Raw genomic sequence first — 15,885 nt, 5'->3', positions numbered from 1 at the left:
CCTGGTTTCCTCATCTGTAAAAGAAAGCACAAGAAAGAAGGGGAAATGATTGCTGAGGGCCCTGTGGCTCTAAGGTTCTGAGGCTGAATTAGTATTTGAAAACGTGAGTCCTGATTGGGCCACATGTTAATTACCGGTTCAGATTGAAATGACCTTGAAAGAAGACATTTATAAAAACCTGCTTTAAGCAAATATGCTTTTAAACCAATTAAGCCTATAGAAATCATATACACACTAACATCATGTATATAATGCATGAAACAATTTTTTAAAATATTTATTGCATAATATTAGTACCATAAATATATATCAGGACATACAATATAAAAGGAGCTATGTAGTCACAGTGATTTATATATAGTCAAGAACCAATACATTAAATAAATCTAGCATCTGTTTAGCATTAGTGCTATAAATCAAAATAAATATGACCGAGGATCTTACCTTGTAGGAGAGAAGACAACTGTAGGGAAGAGTTCATGAAAAATAGCAGCTTCCTGAGAGGAAGAGAAGTAGAACCCCATCCCCCCACAGGATGACTACAAACTGTTCACTCTGATATTTAAGGGTCTTCACAATGTAACCCCAGACTCATTTTTCTGCCTTAACTTTGCTTTCTCCCCTTCCTTAATGCTGCTACAAACTAGAGTACTCGGAATCCCCCAAGCATCCTTCATTTCTGAGGTTCCCTTTCCGTTCTTTACCCTGCCTAGAAATCCTAACCTTCTTCAAGACCCACACTTAGAGCAGAAGTTTCCTTCTTGACTCCCAGGCTGGAAACCCACGACTTGTTTCTATTCCCCAATCCACTTGCCTCCCAGTCTTCTGAAATACAAATCCCACCCGTTCTATCACTAAATCCTTTCAGTTCGCTCTAGCCCAGTTGTCACCTCATATATGCCACTTCTTCTCTTTACCTGTTATTTCCTCTCTAACGCTGACCATGCATGATAATCATTTCAAGAACAGAAACTTGCTCCACAATCATAATTTACAGCTCTCTCCACGGAAGCATCTGTAAGACACTAAGCCCCCTTGGATCAGATTATGTATGCGTTCTCTTCCAAACCCCGGCACAAGCTGTTGAGCTGGGGGTGCCCCAATCGGGAGTAGCCAAGGAGGAATGTGGGAAGGGCACATAAAGAAAAAAAAGAGATGTATATTGATTATTCCTTCTTAAATGTTCATGCAGGAGGAAAAGGGCTTTCTAATCCTATAGTTTCCCATAAAGTTATCCCCAATGATATGTCCGATAGAGCTGATATTCTAATCAGAGAAGCTCAACACGCTTTTTGAAATTACAAACATCAAGAGTTGAACTTTAGGATGTTCACTGCATATTCCTTCAAAACATAAAATACACTTTGTTAAAAAACCAAAATGCTAGTTAACACTTTGCACATATGAAGTATATCAGAAATAATTAAGGGGCACAATATAATACCAAGGGGTATATTAAAATAATAGCCTACTCTCAATTATTTAAGGGCTCATTGTATAAGTTGAAATCTAATGATGTTTTATTCTTCCTCTCCTGCCTGTCACTGATCATTAATATTTAACAAAATTAAACATGGCGTGCCAAATGCTTAAAATACTTATTGCAACCATCTTTGAGTTTCCATGATCCAGGCCATTCCTTTTTTTATTTCAACTTATTTATTTATTTATTTTTGGTTGCGTTGGGTCTTCATTGCTGCACAGCTTTCTCTAGTTGTGGCGAGTGGTGGCTACTCTTCGTTGCGGTGCGCGGGCTTCTCATCGCGGTGGCTTCTCTTGTTGCGGAGCATGGGCTCTAGGCGTGTGGGCTTCAGTAGTTGTGGCACTTGGGCTCAGTAGTTGTGGCACACGGGCTTAATTGCTCCGCGGCATGTGGGATCTTCCCGGACAGGGCTCGAACCCGTGCCCCCTGCATTGACAGGTGGATTCTTAACCACTGAGTCACCAGGGAGGTCCCAAAGCTTATTTTAGAAAAATAAATAAATTGGTTAATACGAATCCTGACTCTAATACTCACTTTATCTATGAAAGAAGGGTAATATTTGCTAGCAAGGTAGTCGTCTGTATCCAATCGATTATTAATTTGTACATATATACATATCTGTATATGTGAGTGTGTATATATATATATATATATATATATAAAGAGAGAGAGAGAGAAACTCAGTAATATGCCTAGAACAATAGATACTGATTTCCTTCCACTTTGTTCTGTTTGGGCTTTGTTCAGTTAACAGCTGAACCACAAATTATAATGTAAGGCATAACCCATTCTTTTCTAACAATTACATAGAGAGAATTATTTTCCTAGTGTGTTTTCAAAAAAGTTATATTACCAGGCGACTAGTTTGCATATTATCCAACAAGATGTCTTCATTGTTTTCTATTACAGCCTTCAATGAATAGAGGAGATAAAAATGTAATGCCTTTGAGAGCTGTTATTACTTTGCTCCTTTTCTCTAGTAATTTACCTGAATATCCAGAACTGTCTGAGGTAACCAAATCACACAAACCAGAAGTATCAGGAAGAGGAAAAGGGAAAAGACATACACACACAGGCACACCTGCATGCACACACACACTCCATAAAAGCCCTTATTATTCTTCATAGTCTTTTTTTCAAAAGTTGCTACAATTATCAGTACTGACAAACTAAAAGCCAGAGAAGAATCATATACAAGGATTTTTCATTTTACCCTTGCTAGTTAGGTAGTGGTTTAGATGCACGACAGAACTTAGAATCATTCTCATATGATCCAATAGTGATAAAAATAAATGAAATATAACAGTCCCATAATACTGCACTTACTATATTTATTCACTGTATAAGGAAAAAAACCAACTTCGTATTTATTTAAAATTGTTAAAATTGACTTTGCTAGCTTTCAAAGTCACTTCCATAAATATTATACAACACAAGCCCAACTTATCCCCCAAACTTTCTATTCACACTTGGGATGCACCAGAGGCCATTAACCCTTGCATTCTAGAGTTAAACTGATTCCTGCAGATCAAGACTATTAGTGTTTCATTTCCATTTAAGGTAATTCCTGCTAAGTTAAAATACAGTACAAGTCCCAAAGGGATTTGTTCTATGTTTAGTCATTCAGAGAATAGGAATGACTGAAATAAACTATATTTCAGTAGATGGCAAAAGTATGTTTTAATAATAGGATAACATCAATAATACATGATAATATAGGCTTATAAGTTTCAAAGAACTTTATGAATGTTTAAAATGCTTATTAATCTATTTTAGACCTATCAGGTTTTCTTTTTTAATATTCTGCTTTATTACAAAGAATAAAAAGGAGAAAACTTCAGATGACTTGCTCAGTGTCACATAAAACAATATTCTGTGGGTTAACAGATTAATTTACAAATCACAGAAGCACATTTTTAAAGGAAGAAAAATTAGAAGATAGTAAGAGTATTTAAAAAACAAAAGTCTGGGGCTTCCCTGGTGGCGCAGTGGTTGAGAGTCCGTCTGCCGATGCAGGGGATACGGGTTCGTGACCCGGTCCGGGAAGATCCCACATGCCGCGGAGAGGCTGGGCCCGTGAGCCATGGCCGCTGAGCCTGCGCGTCCGGAGCCTGTGCTCTGCAACGGGAGAGGCCACGACAGTGAGAGGCCCGCGTACCGCAAAAAAAAAAAAAAAAAAAAAAAAAAAAGTCTGGAAGGCATCAAGTAATAAATAAGAGAGTTGGTATATTTTGGGGAAAAAATTCACATTAGCAGTTAAAAATCATACTAGTTAGGAAAGAATGTCTGGAATCTACACGTCATATCTTTTTTTTACTCCGTTCATTTTAGGTTTAAATCCTAGAATAGGGTGGGAAAAGAATGCAACAAAGAGCAGTCTTTATATACCCTTGTAGAGTTCACAGTTTTAAAATCCAAAAGCTTCAAATTGCAGTTTCATCAAAATACTAGTTCCCTATAGAGATGAGACATTATTATTTGGAAAATAAATTTTTGTTTATCACCAAAAGTGAAAAAGAACTGATAAACATACATTAGAAATACCCAGCGAGGGACTTCCCTAGTGGCACAGAGATTAAGAATCCACCTGCCAATTCAGGGGACACGGGTTTGAGTCCAGGTCTGGGAAGATCCCACATGCCGCGGAGAAACTAAGCCCGTGCGCCACAACTACTGAGCCTGCACTGTAGAGCCCGCGAGCCCAACTACTGAGCCCATGTGCCACAACTACTGAAGCCCGCGTGCCTAGAGCCCTTGCTCCACAACAAGAGAAGCCACCGCAATGAGAAGCACGCGCACCACAACGAAGAGTAGCCACTGCTCGCCACACTAGAGAAAGCCCGTGCGCAGCAATGAAGACCCAACGCAGCCAAAAATAAATAAATAAAATAAAATAAAATATTTAAACCATAATTGGGAAAATAGGGCAATATATATATAAAGAAGGAAAGAACTATGGCTGATACTTTGATGTTTCTCTTGCTAGTCTTTGCACAAATTATATTTTACCAAAATCATAATTTTATCGCTTTTTTTTTTTTTTTTTTGGTATGCGGGCCTCTCACTGTTGTGGCCTCTCCCGTTGCGGAGCACAGGCTCCGGACGCGCAGGCTCAGCGGCCATGGCTCACGGGCCCAGCCGCTCCACGGCATGTGGGATCTTCCCGGACCGGGGCACGAACCCGTGTCCCCTGCATTGGCAGGCGGACTCTCAACCACTACACCACCAGGGAAGCCCGCATATGTATTTTTTTAATTAATTTAATTTATTTATTTTGGTTGCATTAGGTCTTCATTGCTGCACACGGGCTTTCTCTAGTTGAGGCGCGCAGGGGCTACTCTTCGTTGCGGTGCGAGGGCTTCTCATTGTGGTGGCTTCTCGTGTTGCAGAGCATGGGCTCTAGGCGCACAGGCTTCAGTAATTGTAGCACGTGGACTCAGTAGTTGTGGCGCACGGGCTTAGTTGCTCCACGGCGTGTGGGATCTTCCCAGACCAGGGCTCGAACCCATGTCCCCTGCATTGGCAGGCAGATTCTTAACCACTGCACCACCAGGGAAGCCCCTCGCATATGTATTTTATACCCTGATTTTTTTCACCTAACGTTTTATCATTACCAATTCTGCACTTCATTATATATATCAAAAGATATACATTTTTCTTAATTTTAGAAATAATACACATTAATTTTGAGGGGTAAAACAAATTACAAAAGTTTAAAAAGGAAAAAAGATACATCCTTCTATAAAACCTTGATTCCATCCTTACCACTAAAACACAACTACTTTTAACACTTTACTGAATATCTTTCCTGCCTTAACAATACATAAGTACATAAACAATAATTTATTTTTCTGTTCTCTCAGTATTGAACACTTAAGAGGTTTTAGTTTTTCACATCAATAGTGAGTGTAATGTATATTCTTACATATTAATATTCAAATATTCTCTTATTATGTTTACCAGATCGATTCTAATATGGGGTTACTTGGTAAAAAGTTTATAATTATGACCTAAGTCCTTTATGCAGATGGTCAAAAGTCATCTCCAAAAAAGACTGCAGAGCGCATATTCCCGTCAGCAGTGGCTGGAACGCTCTCCTGCTGTATCCTTAGGAAGCGTTGCCATTTGTAACCTTTGTCAATCTTGTAGGTCACAAATTAGTAGGGCATTTTTATTTTCCCTTTTTTTGATTAACATAAAAACCTAAATTTTTATATGTTTAGGGTTAAGTATATGTTTATTAGTCATCTGTAATTTTTTCTTTTGTCAATTATTTGTGACATTTGTCCTTTTTCTACTGGGTTAATATGCGTTTCTTATTGAATTATCACAAATGTTATTTTTGTTGTTAGTTCTAAAGCTATCAGCCACATGTATTACAAAAACACTTCCCAGTTCCACATTTTCCATTTAATTTGGTTTGTAATATCTTATGACACAAAAGTACTTAATTTTCTGCAGCCAAATACACATATTTTTCCTTTGTGACTTACCCTGTATCTTTTTAGGCTTAGAGAGTCCTTTACTTAGAAAAAAATAAGCTAAATTCACCTCCATGTTCTTCTTTCCCTTATGTTTGTTTTAAATTTTATTTATTTTTTATTTTTATTTATTTATTTATTTTTACTTTTTTTTTTTTTTTTTTTTTTTTTGCGGTACGCGAGCCTCTCACTGTTGTGGCCTCTCCCGTTGCGGAGCACAGGCTCCGGACGTGCAGGCTCAGCGGCCATGGCTCACGGGCCCAGCTGCTCCGCAGCATGTGGGATCTTCCCGGACCGGGGCATGAACCCGTGTCCCCTGCATCGGCAGGCGGACTCTCAACCACTGCGCCAACAGGGAAGCCCTTAAAATTTATTTTGATACAGTATGCAAGGTGAGGTTTTTAACCCAACTTTCCTCTAAAAATCTAGCTTCCCCTTTCACAATGTTTTTTAATACTTCCGGTTCTACACACTATGTCCTAATTTAGTGTGATCTGCATTGGGGTGAGGTATCCCTTCTTGGAAAAGTCTGCTGGGGAGCCACACTTTTAATTACTCAAGCTTCATAATACATTCTCACATCTGGTAGGAAGCGTCACAATTCCTCTTCTTTGGCAAACATTTCTTAGCTATGCCTTCCCATTCTTAGCTCCTTTCAATATTTTCCCAAGATCTGGTACCAGTTATCCTCTGAGTTCCTTTCCGTGAGAAGAGCAGAAGAGATCAAAACCCAGCGCCTAGAGGACATGTTAGATTTTCCCACATACTGTGTGGCTGTAGGTAGTGTGATACCAGGGACCGTTTCTACTCTTTCAGCTTTAGAAGGGGGCTTTTTAAAGTCATAAGTCCATTTTGATGCTTCCAATTCAATAACACCCTTTTAAACCTTGCTTTATCTAATGTAGCATTTATTACGCACTTCTCCCCTTTTCAGACCTACCGGTACACCATCTTTTCACCAACCTTGGTGCACCATGTTATGTGTTTAAATGCTAAATCCTATTTACATGGTGTTAATGGGTGTTGCACAAAATTTAGAAGAATCCATCTCCCTCCCTCTCTCTCTCTCTCTCTCTTTTCCTTTTGGACTCTTGCCTCCATATCCTCAAGTTGGCTCAGAGTTGACTGGTACACAGAATCTTTCCAGGTATTTTCATCTCTTTGGAGCACATCACCCGCTATCAGGAAAGAAAAGGAAAGGAGAAGCATGGAGGGGAGGGAAGATAAAATGAGAGGAGAGAAAAGAAAAAAAAATCACTAAGCTGTAAGGCCCCTGGCCTCACTAATATTGCCCCCATATACTTATAATAAAAATGTAGGGGCTTCCCTGGTGGCGCAGTGGTTGAGAGTCCGCCTGCCGATGCAGGGAACATGGGTTCATGCCCCGGTCCGGGAAGATCCCACATGCTGCGGAGCGGCTGGGCCCGTGAGCCATGGCCGCTGAGCCTGCACGTCCGGAGCCTGTGCTCCGCAACGGGAGAGGCCACACAGTGAGAGGTCCGCGTACCGCAAAAAAAAAAAAAAAAAAAAAAAAAAAGTAATAAAACAAAAAATTTCAAGACAATCTTTCTCTCCTTTTTCCTAATTAGGAACCAAAATACAGACTTTGCTTTATTTTTCAATTCAAATTAATGCCACAGTTTTTATTATTGTTATTATTTATTTTTAATTAAGGGCAATTTTAGTACTAAATTCTAATATTTCAGGAGTCCCCTGGGTGGATGGATGCATAGATAGGTATTTTATTTTCTCACGATTTGACTACCCTAAATATGCCATGCCAATCACGCATAGTTTAAAAAACAACCAAGTTGACATCAAGAATTATTAGAGAAATGTATAATATATCAAGTTTTCAAATTCTCAGCAAGTTTTGATAGGTCTGTATAATTTTCACAATAGTATCTAGGATCTACAAAAACAAGCACAGGAGGCTTCCATGGCATTCCAATGACAAGCCCATATTCATATCATACTCAGATACCCACCTCCAAAACTATCACATGGCAGTCACAGACATTTTTGGCATGAGCTCAGAGTTGTATATATCTATACACATTTACTTATGTGTGTTTTCACATTTTAAAAAGTTATGCCTGAAATGCAAAAAAAAATTTAAACATAATATATTTTGTTTAATTTGTCTTGAGACAAGTTTATTTTACCACACATGGTAGTCTAGGATCATCCTACAACTGATGAAAGTTAACCATTTTTTTAACTTCATGGGAACACTATTTTTAAACACATTTTATCTCCCAAAGTAATAACATAAATCAGTCCCAAGTGCTATGTCAGTTGCTTTAACAAAAAAAACAACCACAACCAAAAAAACTGCCTATGAGGAAAAACCACTACTCACATTTACAGCTTTACTTTGTGATTAGGGTGGGCATTCATGAGGCTCCCAATTACAACACCTGCATGTGTAAACCATCTTTTCCTCTGCAGCACCAGGAACTTTGGGTTGATGGTCTGTGAAATCAAAGCATCCCCAAAGTGGTCCTCTCCTCTTTTACCTTGAATAGGAGTTAAAGTGCAAGTTTTGACTCAAGTACTGAACACTAGACACCACATTCCAAAGTGAAATACAACGGTATAAAGCAACATTTTCCAAGGAAGCATGCCAGGAAGGTTATGTAACTCTTATAACCATTTATCCGTGTCAAAGGCAAAAAGAGTTGGAGATTTTTGAAGATGAAGGTTTTTGGAGCAAGTTGCCAGAATGCTGTGTGAATCTGACCAGAAGATCTATGGGGTTGTTTGCTTACTGCAAGTGTAAAAGGCAAAGAGCTTCAAAGGGCGACCCAGGGATTGAAAACTGTATCCTCGTTACCCTCTGAGCTTTTGAAGGTAAAGTATTTCCCTTGGACCAGATCTGAGCCATGCAAGGTAGCCCTAGCTGCCTTAGATCCTGTTCAGGATAATCCGCTGGAAAGTAGGTACCAGAGCAAAAAGCAGCAAGGGGTGTACTTCAGAATGACTCCTTGAAGCTGTGGATGACCAAATACAAATGCACTTCTGCAGGTCAAGGGAGCTCTGGGAAACAAAGAAGCACCTGCTAGAAGAAAGGCTAGTTTTAAACACAGGCCAAATGGAGAGGGCCAGTTTTAAGTACTGGATCATCAGCAGTCCTTGTCAAGTAAGAACTTTGTTATCTCCCCAACCTTTTCTCTGCTATGAGCTCTAACCCTAGAGCAGCAAGAAACTTCAGTTACCAAGACGGAGAAGAAGTAGGAGCACTTCAGACAGAGAGAGAGAGAGAGAGAGAGAGAGAGAGGGAGAAGGAGAGGGAAAGGGAAGGAGGGAGAGTGAGAGGGGGAGAGGGGGAGAGGGGGAGAGAGAGAGAGAGAGAGGGAGAGAGAGAGAGAGAGAGGGAGAGAGAGAGAGAGAGGGAGAGAGAGAGAGGCCAGGACTCCCATTTTCTACAGCTCTTTGCCTTCTGCATGCTCATGCTGGGAAAGGGAAGACGTGTAACTTTCAAGCAAGATTGTGATTTTGATTGTTACAGGAATGTGGACATTACAAATGACTATGGTTCATTTTCTCATTGGAAGCAACAGGAAAGTCTTTGATTTTCAAAAGTCGTGGGAATTGCTTGGATTGTCATTTGCACGATGATCAGACCATTTGCAAAGCTGTCCCCCTTGTCTTTTTATTCCCTCCTGCCCTTGACTTTCACACACAACCTTTCTTCCTCTTCTTCATGCTACAGTTTAATAATGATAATCACAACAACAGCCCACATTACTGAATGCTTGCTCTGTGCCAGGCACTCTGCTATGTATTTTACACATGCATTTCCCAATTCATCTTCATACGAATCTGTATTATTACCACCCCTATTTTACATATGAGGAAACTGAGGTTTATCCATGGTTGCCAGTAAGTAGAGGATTGGTAACCAAGGTAGCCTGACTCGAAAACAATGAATAATATGTAGCCTCTCAGTTCAAAGGATAGAAAATACGAGGCTTGCTTTCTTTAATAAAACATACGTGGATCTCCCCCCACTTCATGAGAAAATGGGAACATTCCACAGAAGGTGAATTAGTAGAAAAGTAAACATAGCTATTTTTTTGTAATCATAAAATCCGCTGATGTACACACTTATTCCAAACTCTTGGATGATATCATTATGTCAACAATCACAAAGCTTTCTCAATCTGGACCTGAAATAACCGCAATCAAAACAACAATACCTAAAATTTGTAATGTTTGAGCTTTAAAACTGCCTTTTCATATTTTAATCTAATTTTCTTCTCACAACAATCCTGTGAGTAGGTATCATGAATACTATGTGTTCCATGAGGAAATGAAGATTAAAGCTTTTAAAAACTGTGATTTGTTGAATACCAAAAATGAATACATGAGAGTCAAGACTAAAGGGAGCACAGAACAGGGACCTCCCTGGTGGTCCAGTGGGGGAGACTCGAGCTCCCAATGCAGGGGGCCTGGGTTCGATCCCTGATTGGGGAACTAGATCCCGCGTGCCACAACTAAGACCCGATGCAGCCAAAATAAATAAATAAATGAAAAGGGGGAGCACATATCAAAGGGAAGTTGACATACCAACTCATAGTTGCATCAATATTTATATTCATCACTCTTGATCCTTATGCTTTGCATTTTTCAGTAATCAAGATGCCTCACAAATCCTCTTCCATATAATGAGTCCCTCACTTCATTCCAATGAGATAATTCATGGCAACTAACAACGCATATGGTTTTCAGATGTAGAAAGTAGGGCCTCAAGAAGTAAATGTGCTGGCCAAGTCACTGGGATACAAGAATCTTGTAGGATTCTACGAAACTGAGTTGAATTTATGTCCTAATATGGAAAGGCATGCCTTTTCTCACTAGAGAGATTCTTCTAGAACTTCAAAACCATGCCACTATATTTCACAGTACCCTAGTCATCTGGATCGCTGTTCTCTGAGAGTGCAAAGTTTCATGCAAGCAATTAGTCCTGCTAATTAAATTCCAGGCTTTCTTTTTCTTTTTTGAAGTCCAAAAGTTAAAGCATTCTTTTCTCTCTATGCTTCGTCTCCTCACAAGCAAAGACTCATAAACATGCCCACCTTCCAACCACTATATTTTTCACACTCTCGATAGCCACAAATACTAACAATTCACTAGCATGGTGGTTCCTCAGAACCATCTAGGTGTCTTGTTAAAACACAGACTTCCTTCCCCAGAGTCTCTGATTCAATCACATCTGGAGTGGTGCCTGACAGTGGGCACTTCTAACAGATTTCCAGGTGATGTTGCCACTGCTGGTCTGGGTATCACACTTTGGGAGAACCCCCGGATATGTATTTCTCCCAAACGTTCCCTTAAAGGTCCCCACTGAAAAGCGCTCAGCTGCTAAGGCTTCTATTTGGAGGAAAAGGAAACCGTTGTCATGACTCATGGCCTTTTTCAAGTTTTTCCAGGCACAAAATTAAAAACAGAAAACGACTAGATTGAAAGCAAAATGAAAACAGCTAAACTGTCTACATTTTGACTTACAGCATGGTTTCTGGGGTTAAGAAAAAAAACATAATAACGACTCACGTGATCCTGAGGCTGACCACACTGAGAGCTGTCACCACTGAGGCTACCAGAAAAACCTGGAGACCAAGCCAGGCTGCTCCGGTCCTAACCCAGAATCATCTCAGACACTTGGCTCTCAGTTTTGTTTTGTTTTGTTTTTCTCTGTCAATAGTAAGTCCTTGCATACAATTCTCCAGATACATCATCAACCTATAACACTTTTCATTACTCATTTTTTTCTATACCATCTCTACTATTTTTTTAACAGAAAAAAATATTAACTGTCCATAAACAAATAGTGTTGGAACATCAATCAGGTAGATCAAAAAGCTGAAGAGAGAAGCTGGCAAAGGAGTTTTCTTCAGCTTCCTTTATTTTTGTGATCATCATCTCTAGACAACTCTCAGGGAGATATGCATTCCATTTTGCCTCTCTTTGGGGAAAATGAAGGCATTTTATGTTATGGTATAAAGTACTTCAGTATTTTAGTTTATTTGTCAAACGTGTGACTAGTATTTTAAACAGCACTGTTCCATAAATAAAAATAACTGACAAGAAACGTTATTAGATACAACATTTCTGCTTAGAAAAGAAGCTGTTAGTTCTACCTTTAATATAGCAGTATATTGCAGGAACTACTGCCTTTTTACTCTGATCACCGTGAGTCCATTAAATTTCAAAATATGGGCCAGCCAGTGAAGGATAACACTAATAAGTGATGAACCAAAGCCATCCCAATGTAGTCTTCACATCCCAGTGCTAAGAGAAGGAAAAACATCAGGATAATGGTAAGGTCACTGAATACACAGATTTGGAAAGAAATTATTCTGTTTTGAGCATGAGTCACCAAAACTACTTCCTTAGTGATAAAAGTTGACTAAGTAACCTAGAGGCCTGATTCTGCTAAGAAGTGCATGGGCAGTGGGTTGGGTTTCAAACCCACTAATCATTTCCTTTACTTAATTGCTAACTGCTCTTCCCGGCTGCTGTTTGGGGCCTGAGTTTTCTGTAGTAACCCAGCAACTAGTTATTATGCTCTATTTTATCAAGGAGAATGAAACAGCAAACTCGACATTTCCATGGATTTCAGAGGAAGAGTCGCTGTTATTTCACTCTGACTTGAGGGGGACATCATGAAACTACTGAACTAGATCTCAGTGTGACAGCATGATTATGCAAAACTTAGAGACAAAAGGATGTAACAGAGAAGAGATGAGTCAGTTAGGGGCCCTCTGACGGCCAGGAAGGTGCTTTATTCAATTCTGGGTCCTCAGAGCCCAGAAGAGAGCCTGGCCCCCAGGAGGACTCAAAATGCATTGACAGAACAGGGTCACTGCTTCTCTTAAGAATATTCCAGGGCTTCCCTGGTGGCGCAGTGGTTGAGAGTCCGCCTGCCGATGCAGGGGACACGGGTTCGTGCCCCGGTCCGGGAAGATCCCACATATCGCGGAGCGGCTGGGCCCGTGAGCCATGGCCGCTGAGCCTGTGCGTCCGGAGCCTGTGCTCCGCAATGGGAGAGGCCACAACAGTGAGAGGCCCGCGTACCGCAAAAAAACAAACAAACAAACAAAAGAATATTCCAATCTATTAAGTAATAGCACTGCTGCTGAGTTGGGATTTCACCAGGCTGTTACGTTTTCATGCATCCTTTCCCCCTTCTATCTACAATGGGGCTGTGATATTTGTTGCTCTTGCCCTTGTACGCATATGAAGCACTTTACCAATGCTCTTTTTTAAGAGAGAGCTGGGACAAGGGAGCATTTCTTGGAAAAATCTGAGATGAAACGGCAATGAGATTAGTATTGGGCAAGAAATGTTTAAAACTGGGTAGTAAGGCCATATGTGTTATCAGTAACATTGCTTGAGTTTGGCCTCCAGAATCTCGGCCGTCGGACAGTTCACTAAACCTCTCATTTCACACACATCTCTCATGATTCTTGGACTATGTAATATTAGTATTCCAGATGTTAACAAATCCCTCTAAAATTCAAACTCATAGAGAGTAAGTACAGGGAGAAGTTGTTCTTACTTATAGAGGCAGCGTGTTCCAAAAAGGTAGTCAGTTTCTTTCTTTTCCACTAGCAAGTGTGGGTAAAGGATTGTTATTCATTTAATTGCATGCAGGGATGATATGTCATAACCATCGAATCATTCTGGTGGGGCTGAGTCAGAATTAAGAAATGAGATCTCCACAGAAAAGCCCCAAAATGCCCATCGACGTCTTGATGATTCATTAAGGGCACCATATTCTCTGAATCATGAGGGTTCTTGTGGCTGTATCAGAACAGGGGGGAAAAAAGTCCAAAGAGATAGACAAGACACCATGGTTAGAATTCCAGAGACCTGGGGATGTCACCAGCGGCAGTACAAAAAATACCACAGCATGGGAAATACCGCACTACAGTGAAGTTTGGACTGTGGGACCTACAGCCAGAAGTCCTGGGTTCGAATCCCAGGTCTGCCACTTCCTGGCTGTGTGAGCTTGAGCAAGTTACTTAACTGCTCTGTGCCTCAGTTTCTTCACATGTCTAGTAGGGTTGCTGTGAGGATTAAATAACTTAACACATGGCAAACAGCCGGCACTCAATATACAGAGGCTATCATTATGATTACCATTAGCTTTGCTATCTGGGCCACACTCTAATTTAAGGAACAACATCAAAGGTATGCCTGGTTATCATTATCATTGTTTAGAGTTCACTAATCAAGGACTGTGAAAACCAACCCAAAGTCAGCACAAGGAAAACCCTGATTAGACATGCAAATAGCACTGCACTGTATTCCGTGCACACATGTCCAACCCCCTAAAGTTCTCGAGATGACCGATAATTACAATCTTATTTCAGAATAGTTTTTCATAATTTATGATATGAAAAGTATATTTAATCTATATTAAGCTCAAACCCCATCATATTTTTGCAGTTATTCCATATAGCCATATGAGTCCCATTAGAAGGCATATTTCTAGTACTTAGCTAATTAGAATCACAAAGCCTTACTCAATATTTTAGAAACCATTGCAGCAGAATTACGGAGAGGGCTGCCAACCCCTTTATTCTGCTACAGTTAACTCAGAATGGTCTTTCTTAACTTACTTCTCATTCCAATGAAATTTCTTAATCCTTTTGCCTTGCTAAGTTTTATCCTCATGCCATTTTACAGTTCCTTTCATTTGCCACATGGCTCCATTTAGGGTTACTTTGATTTATAAGTTCACTTTTTTTTTCCTAACACTTTGTCTTTTTTTTTTGTAATTAAGAGAACATAGTTTCACATCTTTTGTACTGGACTTTTTTCCCCTCAGCATAATGTTTTTGATTTTCATCTCTAACCCCTACAAATCACCTTGATCTTTGTCAGCATACACAAAGACCAAAGTTTGATGGGGTATATTTTAAACTCTGAGTTTATCAAATACAGTCAAAATTAAATTTAATATTCAAGATGCTGAAGAACATCATTTCACTGGTTAAATGAATATGATACAGCAGAGCTAAAGCTTCTCCAGATTTTTGGAAAGATTGGTCAATTCATTAGTCAGTTTTGAGGTAAGTGGGATGGAGTTCCTTTATTTTTCCCAAATATACAGAAAAGAGATTATGGCTATAAGATAATCAATATCCCTTTCCCAACTTCATAGGTTACCATAAAGAAACCAAAAATTATTTTTTAAAAATTCTTCAGTTCTTTCAAAGAAAAGTATGCTATTAAACAAAGTTATTAAAATTAGACCCATTACCAAAATATCTTCTGAAAAAAAAAAAAGTCTGCCCCTTGGGAACTTGATGACCTCCTCAAAATAAGCTGAATAAATTCCCAGGATGCCAAAGCACTTGGCAAATTTTCTGGCACTGGCATGACTTTCTTCTCTATCCTGAAAATGGTAAAAACAACATTATAGGACACAGGGCAAAACCTGCTTGTTTTCTTAAGGTCTCACTAGGCCAGTAACTAAACTGTGACGGTATCACTTAGCTAGCTCTCTTTCAAATAAGGTCTGGTTTTTATAACTGGACTGCTTTTGTCTTGCTTTTTGGATCTAGTGAACCAGTAATGACAATGTAGCTTCACGTCTTTGTCTAACATGGACTCGAATTGGTTTTTTTTTTTGCACTAGGTTTTTCCCTCAGTATATTAATTAATATTCCCTGTTCCTCCTACATCTTCACCACCTTCTCTTTCCTTAGTCAGAGATGCTACCTTAGATTTTGATGAAAAGATAAATTATATATACGTCTAATCTCCTAAAGTTCTAGAGATGACAGATGAATACATTACAAAATTGTTTCAGAACAAATTTTCATAATTTGTGATACGAAAAAAGTATATTTAATCTATATTAAGCTCAAATTCCATAATATTGTTGTAGTAGATATAGTTTTATAG

Source organism: Mesoplodon bidens, assembly GCF_964165515.1.
Source record: "Mesoplodon bidens genome assembly, chromosome: 3".
Taxonomy (NCBI): domain Eukaryota; kingdom Metazoa; phylum Chordata; class Mammalia; order Artiodactyla; family Ziphiidae; genus Mesoplodon; species Mesoplodon bidens.
The sequence above is the reverse complement of the archived record's forward strand: the minus strand, read 5'-3'. Positions refer to the sequence as shown.